The sequence below is a fragment of the Diorhabda sublineata genome, chromosome 1, assembly GCF_026230105.1.
Source record: "Diorhabda sublineata isolate icDioSubl1.1 chromosome 1, icDioSubl1.1, whole genome shotgun sequence".
Classification (NCBI taxonomy): Eukaryota; Metazoa; Arthropoda; class Insecta; order Coleoptera; family Chrysomelidae; genus Diorhabda; species Diorhabda sublineata.
In genome coordinates this window covers 31,766,463-31,775,971 of record NC_079474.1, presented here as the reverse complement: position 1 = coordinate 31,775,971, position 9,509 = coordinate 31,766,463, and positions in this window count along the sequence as shown.

Here is a 9,509-nt window from a genome sequence, read left to right as displayed (position 1 = left end):
GTAATAAGATTATATTTCATAAACAATAATTGTCAGCGTTTATTTTACTATAAAATAAGATTATTGTAAACAACTTGATAATGAATATTGTTAGTTCGCTTGTGATATTAATTGTATTCATTCCATAACATGAAAATAATTGTAATTTTTGTGTTAATAAAATAAAATTATAATTCGAATGTGTTTTTTTATCGTGTCGAAAACAAGGCAAATTTCTTGTTAAATTGAAAAAAACTCCAACTAAGTACTATAAATTGTCGCAAGAGGCCGATAAGGACAATTCTTTATCTCGAGCATGTATTTTTGAGTGATGTAAGCACTTTAATGATTGCCGGGAGAGCATTGAACATGAATAGCACCCAGGTCGCCCTGTGTCTGTTTCAACTCCGGAAACAGTGACCAAAATCAACCAAATTGAGCGTGCAGATTGTCGAATGAGCATCCGGATGATTGCCGAGGCTGATAAAGAAGGTTGAAAGGTTAGAGGTTAGAAAAAGATCTGCTGCAAAAGGACCCGATTTGAGTCGATGGAAGCGGTAAATCAAAAAACGACAGAGCTAAAGGCCCTCATCAAAAAAGACCTCCAACACTGCTTCGATCAGTGGAAAAAACGTATGGAAACGTGTGTGGTAAGAGGAGGGGAGTATATTGAAGGGGAGCATTCGAATGTCGAGTAATTCTTATAATAAAACCCTTTTTCGTAACCAGTCTCGTTATTTAACAGCCAGACCTCGTAAAGTCTATTTTTATGAATAAGAAAGTAATAAAATGAAGAAGCATCCGCGATCCATAAGCGTATCACTTCTTTTGGTAGACAGTTGTAATATTTTTTCGAGTTATACCTCGAGTATTTTCATATGAAATATTGTGTATAAATATGTAAGATATTCACTGTGTAACATTTTAGTTGAGACTGTATCTCAGCTATTATTAAAGATTTAGACATTCGGTTTTCGCGATCTTGTGTCACTTTTTTATAAAACTTTTAGTGCCACAAACAGAAATATTCCAACTACTTTTTTTCCTGAAATACAAAGCGAAAACAAAAACGTTCAATTTTGGAAATGTTATTATTTCTCAGGTCATATATAACATAGAAAACAAATAAAAACTGCTTGTTATGGATATTTCCCAATAAATGTCATTGGCGTATTTTTTAGAGCACTGCTTTTAAGTTTGGGCACAAATTTGGATTTTTTAAATGTATATTATAACGTGAAATTTTTCCAAATTTTTTTTAATACATTGATAAATCGTAGCCTAATTTTCGATAAATTTCAGTTTCAAAAATCAGAAAAATACAGGGACGCGTCTATATCATAATAAATAGCTGAGATACAGTGTAGTTTCAAACAAAATGGGACACAGTGTATACTTATATTTTCACCTAATTAATTTGCTTGTAACTTTCAAACATCTGAAGGTAAGTGAGTTAAAATTTATCTAAAATGTTTCATTTTTCTACAAGGTATTAAGACAATTGTGCCATACTTTTTATTTGGGTATAAGAATTCAATAATCTGATTTTTAAACAACCTTACTAGTATAATTAGATCTAGATATTCCCAATGAGTGCCTCGATAATTTCATCAGTAAAATTGTCCAACTTTCACATTGTATCTTCTTCTTTAATTGTATGATTAATTACCTATTCCTGTTTATTATTTTTTCTGGCAACTTCTCTTTCTATCTGTTTCCATACCAGTATAATCGGGTTGGTTAGGTTAGGTTATAATCTGAAGATATACTCATCACCAATCCACGATTTTTTTTATTTCTCTTTATGAAGGGATCACGAAGAATACAGTTCTTTTGACGTTAAAAAACAGCTCAACTACACAGAACCATTCACTTCAAAACTCAAATGTAAACTAAAAAAGAGGAGAAGGAGCCCAATCTATGAAATATTTCGAACACACACACACACACGTGGGTGTGAGAAATCCCATCCCTCTAAGCATCCACCTCCGGATAAATCCGCAGGTGGAGAGGAAGAAGAACATTCCACCACCCCCTATCATTACGACAGGTCCTCTTCACGTCACAGTTTCGCGCATAGACTCCTTGTTGTCTCCTGAGTTCTATGAGAGATTCTGGGAAGTCTTATCTTTTTAGAGTTAGCCTGTTGGCTATACATACTGGCTTCTTGGTCCGGGCGATCTTAAGGTGTGTGTAATTGCACTGCCTCGGGTAATACCTTCCCAACCTTCTTTAGCAAGAAAAGATATTATACGAGTGGTCCTTCGACTTCTCTATAGCTGTCCTGATATATAACTTGGCACTTGCTTATGAAATGCGGGGTTACCGTGTCCTCTTGTGGGGTCACCCATGATCTTGGAAGTGTTTTTGTTTTATATATTTTTTGTGGTTTTTTTTTGGTGTGTGGTATCGTGTTTTTTGTTTTTTTTTGTATTTCTGTTATTTTTATACAAACCTAACCTATCGATCCAGTTGTCTTCTCTCCCTTCTGTAATAATTTCTGGTGTACTTGATGAGTTCTCTTAATTCCATGTTAGGATGCGTTGTTAGCTTCTCCAATAGCTTTTCTGCCCTGTCGTCCTTGATATACGTTTTACGGTCCCGTTTCTCAGCGTTACGCGTATTTGGGCCTGTAGTTTTTTCCTGTTCAATTTGGATGTATGTCCGAGGCGTTTGTCATAATCGTATGTTATTATACTCCTAATAAATCTGAGTTTTGTTTCCGTCTTCTGGATGTCTTCGTTGATGATTTTTATGTTCTGTTCGGCCGGTGGCTCCTTCTCTTGTAGAGAACGTCTTGGCTTTTTTGGCAGTTAACTTCTATTTTCCATATTCAGCACCATTCGTCTATTTCGTTTGCAGCGTTTTGGAGTTGTCGATTTATTAATCGTTCATAAAGTTAACTATCCAGGAACAAAAAAGAATCTGAAGACCATATTGAAATGTCGTACGTATTGAAGCTTTATGAATATTAGTTTGTCATTTATTTAGATCTAGTTTTGACTAAAATGGAATTTCAATTATTTTTTTTTTTCGTAAAAAGTTCGTAATGCGTGATATTGTTTGTGGGTGTTAATAGAAACGCATTTTATTACGTTTAACAATGTTAAGATGTCTGTCTCAGTTATTTGATACATTGAATGGATCACGTATGTATGATTAAAAATAAATTGGCCAAGTATTTATAAACGTTTAGTTTATTCGTTAGCTTATTTTTAGGAGATTTGTTACAAGGTTGCCACTTGTTTAAACTATCATTTCCACGAATAATTTCGCATTGTAGCGATAATCAATTTATTGACATTGGAATATTTATTTTGATATAATCCAACAAAACGTGTTGTATTATTTTATTCTATTATTTTTCCACCCATTTGATAATGTAATAATTTGATATCAACTTAGTATTACGCTGTTAAAACCTACAGAACTACCATAACCTAACCTCACTTAACCTATGTTAACCTAACCTCAACTAACTTTTGTTTAGAATAATATTTATGAAATTTGGATACTATTGGAAAGTTTGAAATTCCTGGTATTTTTACACTAAATTTGATAGTATACATTATAAAACAAAATTGAAAAAGCTTTGCTGCTTTAAAAAATATTCAGGAACGCAAATTTCTGCATTGTTTACTTCAAAACTATGGAATGCATTCCATATAATTAATTTTCTCTTATGGCGAGTGAATTACTGTTCTTATATAAGTAAAAAACTTACTTTTATCTGATTTCATGAAATTCTACAAAAATAAATTTATATTAATGGCTTTTTCCATAAAATTATTCGCCAGCTAACTCTGACTTTTATCATTCCGTGTTCATTTCAGTTTTACCTACATTTCTCTCATGAGAAATATGGGGCCAGCCAAGTTGTTGGTTAACATACTTAAAAACTTCCAAGAAGATAAGTCCCAACAGCTGAATTGATGCAGGCAAGTAAAGGCACAATTACATTGTTATCAATGAAAATTTCATGTCTTAAGTTATTCTTCGGTACATGAAACCCTGTTGGTATTAAATTTTGGTACCTACCAAGAAGCTATTACTAAATCTACCGTCTTTTAGGCTATTCCAACTCTTCTTAATCCATTTGGAACGATTTGTATGAATAATGAAAGTCCTGGTAGCCATCACAGTTGATATATAAGAACTTGAAACCATTTTGGTATCAAATTTTTGTACCTACCAAGAAGCTATTACTAAATCTACCGTCTTTTAGGCTAGTCCAGCTCTTTTTAATCTATGTGGAACGATTTGTATGAATAATGAAAGTCCTGGTAGCCATCACAATTGATATATGAGAACTTGAAACCATTTTGGCATCAAATTTTTGTACCTATCAAGAAGCTATTACTAAATCTACCGTCTGTTAGGCTAGTCCAGCTCTTTTTAATCCATTTGGAACGATTTGTATGAATAATGAAAGTCCTGGTAGCCATCACAATTGATATATGAGAACTTGAAACCATTTTGGTATCAAATTTTTGTACCTACCAAGAAGCTATTACTAAATCTACCGTCTTTTAGGTTATTCCAACTCTTCTTAATCCATTTGGAACGATTTGTATGAATAATGAAAGTCCTGGTAGCCATCACAGTTGATATATGAGAACTTGAAATCATTTTGGCATCAAATTTTTGTACCTACCAAGAAGCTATTACTAAATCTACCGTCTTTTAGGCTATTCCAACTCTTCTTAATCCATTTGGAACGATTTGTATGAATAATGAAAGTCCTGGTAGCCATCACAGTTGATATATGAGAACTTGAAACCATTTTGGTATCAAATTTTTGTACCTACCAAGAAGCTATTACTAAATCTACCGTCTTTTAGGCTAGTCCAGCTCTTTTTAATCTATTTGGCACGATTTGTATGAATAATGAAAGTCCTGGTAGCCATCACAGTTGATATTAGTACTTGAAACCATTTTGGCATCAAATTTTTGTACCTACCAAGAAGCTATTACTAAATCTACCGTCTTTTAGGCTAGTCCAACTCTTTTTAATCTATTTGGCACGATTTGTATGAATAATGAAAGTCCTGGTAGCCATCACAGTTGATATATGAGAACTTGAAACCATTTTGGCATCAAATTTTTGTACCTACCAAGAAGCTATTACTAAATCTACCGTCTTTTAGGTTATTCCAACTCTTCTTAATTGATTTGGAACGATTTGTATGAATAATGAAAGTCCTGGTAGCCATCACAGTTGATATATGAGAACTTGAAATCATTTTGGCATCAAATTTTTGTACCTACCAAGAAGCTATTACTAAATCTACCGTCTGTTAGGCTAGTCCAGCTCTTTTTAATCTATTTGGAACGATTTGTATGAATAATGAAAGTCCTGGTAGCCATCACAATTGATATATGAGAACTTGAAACCATTTTGGCATCAAATTTTTGTACCTACCAAGAAGCTATTACTAAATCTACCGTCTTTTAGGCTAGTCCAACTCTTTTTAATCTATTTGGCACGATTTGTATGAATAATGAAAGTCCTGGTAGCCATCACAGTTGATATTAGTACTTGAAACCATTTTGGCATCAAATTTTTGTACCTACCAAGAAGCTATTACTAAATCTACCGTCTTTTAGGCTATTCCAACTCTTCTTAATCCATTTGGAACTATTTGTATGAATAATGAAAGTCCTGGTAGCCATCACAGTTGATATATGAGAACTTGAAACCATTTTGGCATCAAATTTTTGTACCTATCAAGAAGCTATTACTAAATCTACCGTCTTTTAGGCTAGTCCAGCTCTTTTTAATCTATTTGGAACGATTTGTATGAATAATGAAAGTCCTGGTAGCCATCACAATTGATATATGAGAACTTGAAACCATTTTGGTATCAAATTTTTGTACCTACCAAGAAGCTATTACTAAATCTACCGTCTTTTAGGCTAGTCCAACTCTTTTTAATCTATTTGGCACGATTTGTATGAATAATGAAAGTCCTGGTAGCCATCACAATTGATATATGAGAACTTGAAACCATTTTGGCATCAAATTTTTGTACCTATCAAGAAGCTATTACTAAATCTACCGTCTTTTAGGCTAGTCCAACTCTTTTTAATCTATTTGGCACGATTTGTATGAATAATGAAAGTCCTGGTAGCCATCACAGTTGATATTAGTACTTGAAACCATTTTGGCATCAAATTTTTGTACCTACCAAGAAGCTATTACTAAATCTACCGTCTTTTAGGTTATTCCAACTCTTCTTAATCCATTTGGAACGATTTGTATGAATAATGAAAGTCCTGGTAGCCATCACAGTTGATATATGAGAACTTGAAACCATTTTGGTATCAAATTTTTGTACCTCACAAGAAGCTATTACTAAATCTATCGTCTTTTAGGCTAGTCCAGCTCTTTTTAATCTATTTGGAACGATTTGTATGAATAATGAAAGTCCTGGTAGCCATCACAGTTGATAATAGTACTTGAAACCATTTTGGCATCAAATTTTTGTACCTACCAAGAAGCTATTACTAAATCTACCGTCTTTTAGGTTATTCCAACTCTTCTTAATCCATTTGGAACGATTTGTATGAATAATGAAAGTCCTGGTAGCCATCACAGTTGATATATGAGAACTTGAAACCATTTTGGTATCAAATTTTTGTACCTCACAAGAAGCTATTACTAAATCTATCGTCTTTTAGGCTAGTCCAGCTCTTTTTAATCTATTTGGAACGATTTGTATGAATAATGAAAGTCCTGGTAGCCATCACAGTTGATATATGAGAACTTGAAATCATTTTGGCATCAAATTTTTGTACCTACCAAGAAGCTATTACTAAATCTACCGTCTTTTAGGCTATTCCAACTCTTCTTAATCCATTTGGAACGATTTGTATGAATAATGAAAGTCCTGGTAGCCATCACAGTTGATATATGAGAACTTGAAACCATTTTGCCATCAAGTTTTTGTACCTACCAAGAAGCTATTACTAAATCTACCGTCTTTTAGGCTAGTCCAACTCTTTTAATCTATTTGGCACGATTTGTATGAATAATGAAAGTCCTGGTAGCCATCACAGTTGATAATAGTACTTGAAACCATTTTGGCATCAAATTTTTGTACCTATCAAGAAGCTATTACTAAATCTACCGTCTTTTAGGCTAGTCCAACTCTTTTTAATCTATTTGGCACGATTTGTATGAATAATGAAAGTCCTGGTAGCCATCACAGTTGATATATGAGAACTTGAAACCATTTTGGCATCAAATTTTTGTACCTACCAAGAAGCTATTACTAAATCTACCGTCTTTTAGGTTATTCCAACTCTTTTTAATCTATTTGGCACGATTTGTATGAATAATGAAAGTCCTGGTAGCCATCACAGTTGATATATGAGAACTTGAAACCATTTTGGCATCAAATTTTTGTACCTACCAAGAAGCTATTACTAAATCTACCGTCTCTTAGGCTAGTCCAACTCTTTTTAATTTATTTGGAACGATTTGTATGAATAATGAAAGTCCTGGTAGCCATCACAGTTGATATATGAGAACTTGAAACCATTTTGGTATCAAATTTTTGTACCTCACAAGAAGCTATTACTAAATCTATCGTCTTTTAGGCTAGTCCAGCTCTTTTTAATCTATTTGGAACGATTTGTATGAATAATGAAAGTCCTGGTAGCCATCACAGTTGATATATGAGAACTTGAAATCATTTTGGCATCAAATTTTTGTACCTACCAAGAAGCTATTACTAAATCTACCGTCTTTTAGGCTATTCCAACTCTTCTTAATCCATTTGGAACGATTTGTATGAATAATGAAAGTCCTGGTAGCCATCACAGTTGATATATGAGAACTTGAAACCATTTTGCCATCAAGTTTTTGTACCTACCAAGAAGCTATTACTAAATCTACCGTCTTTTAGGCTAGTCCAACTCTTTTAATCTATTTGGCACGATTTGTATGAATAATGAAAGTCCTGGTAGCCATCACAGTTGATAATAGTACTTGAAACCATTTTGGCATCAAATTTTTGTACCTATCAAGAAGCTATTACTAAATCTACCGTCTTTTAGGCTAGTCCAACTCTTTTTAATCTATTTGGCACGATTTGTATGAATAATGAAAGTCCTGGTAGCCATCACAGTTGATATATAAGAACTTGAAACCATTTTGGCATCAAATTTTTGTACCTACCAAGAAGCTATTACTAAATCTACCGTCTTTTAGGTTATTCCAACTCTTTTTAATCTATTTGGCACGATTTGTATGAATAATGAAAGTCCTGGTAGCCATCACAGTTGATATATGAGAACTTGAAACCATTTTGGCATCAAATTTTTGTACCTACCAAGAAGCTATTACTAAATCTACCGTCTTTTAGGTTATTCCAACTCTTTTTAATCTATTTGGCACGATTTGTATGAATAATGAAAGTCCTGGTAGCCATCACAGTTGATATATGAGAACTTGAAACCATTTTGGCATCAAATTTTTGTACCTACCAAGAAGCTATTACTAAATCTACCGTCTCTTAGGCTAGTCCAACTCTTTTTAATTTATTTGGAACGATTTGTATGAATAATGAAAGTCCTGGTAGCCATCACAGTTGATATATGAGAACTTGAAACCATTTTGGTATCAAATTTTTGTACCTCACAAGAAGCTATTACTAAATCTATCGTCTTTTAGGCTAGTCCAGCTCTTTTTAATCTATTTGGAACGATTTGTATGAATAATGAAAGTCCTGGTAGCCATCACAGTTGATATATGAGAACTTGAAATCATTTTGGCATCAAATTTTTGTACCTACCAAGAAGCTATTACTAAATCTACCGTCTTTTAGGCTATTCCAACTCTTCTTAATCCATTTGGAACGATTTGTATGAATAATGAAAGTCCTGGTAGCCATCACAGTTGATATATGAGAACTTGAAACCATTTTGCCATCAAGTTTTTGTACCTACCAAGAAGCTATTACTAAATCTACCGTCTTTTAGGCTAGTCCAACTCTTTTAATCTATTTGGCACGATTTGTATGAATAATGAAAGTCCTGGTAGCCATCACAGTTGATAATAGTACTTGAAACCATTTTGGCATCAAATTTTTGTACCTATCAAGAAGCTATTACTAAATCTACCGTCTTTTAGGCTAGTCCAACTCTTTTTAATCTATTTGGCACGATTTGTATGAATAATGAAAGTCCTGGTAGCCATCACAGTTGATATATGAGAACTTGAAACCATTTTGGCATCAAATTTTTGTACCTACCAAGAAGCTATTACTAAATCTACCGTCTTTTAGGTTATTCCAACTCTTTTTAATCTATTTGGCACGATTTGTATGAATAATGAAAGTCCTGGTAGCCATCACAGTTGATATATGAGAACTTGAAACCATTTTGGCATCAAATTTTTGTACCTACCAAGAAGCTATTACTAAATCTACCGTCTCTTAGGCTAGTCCAACTCTTTTTAATTTATTTGGAACGATTTGTATGAATAATGAAAGTCCTGGTAGTCATCACAGTTGATATAGGAGTAC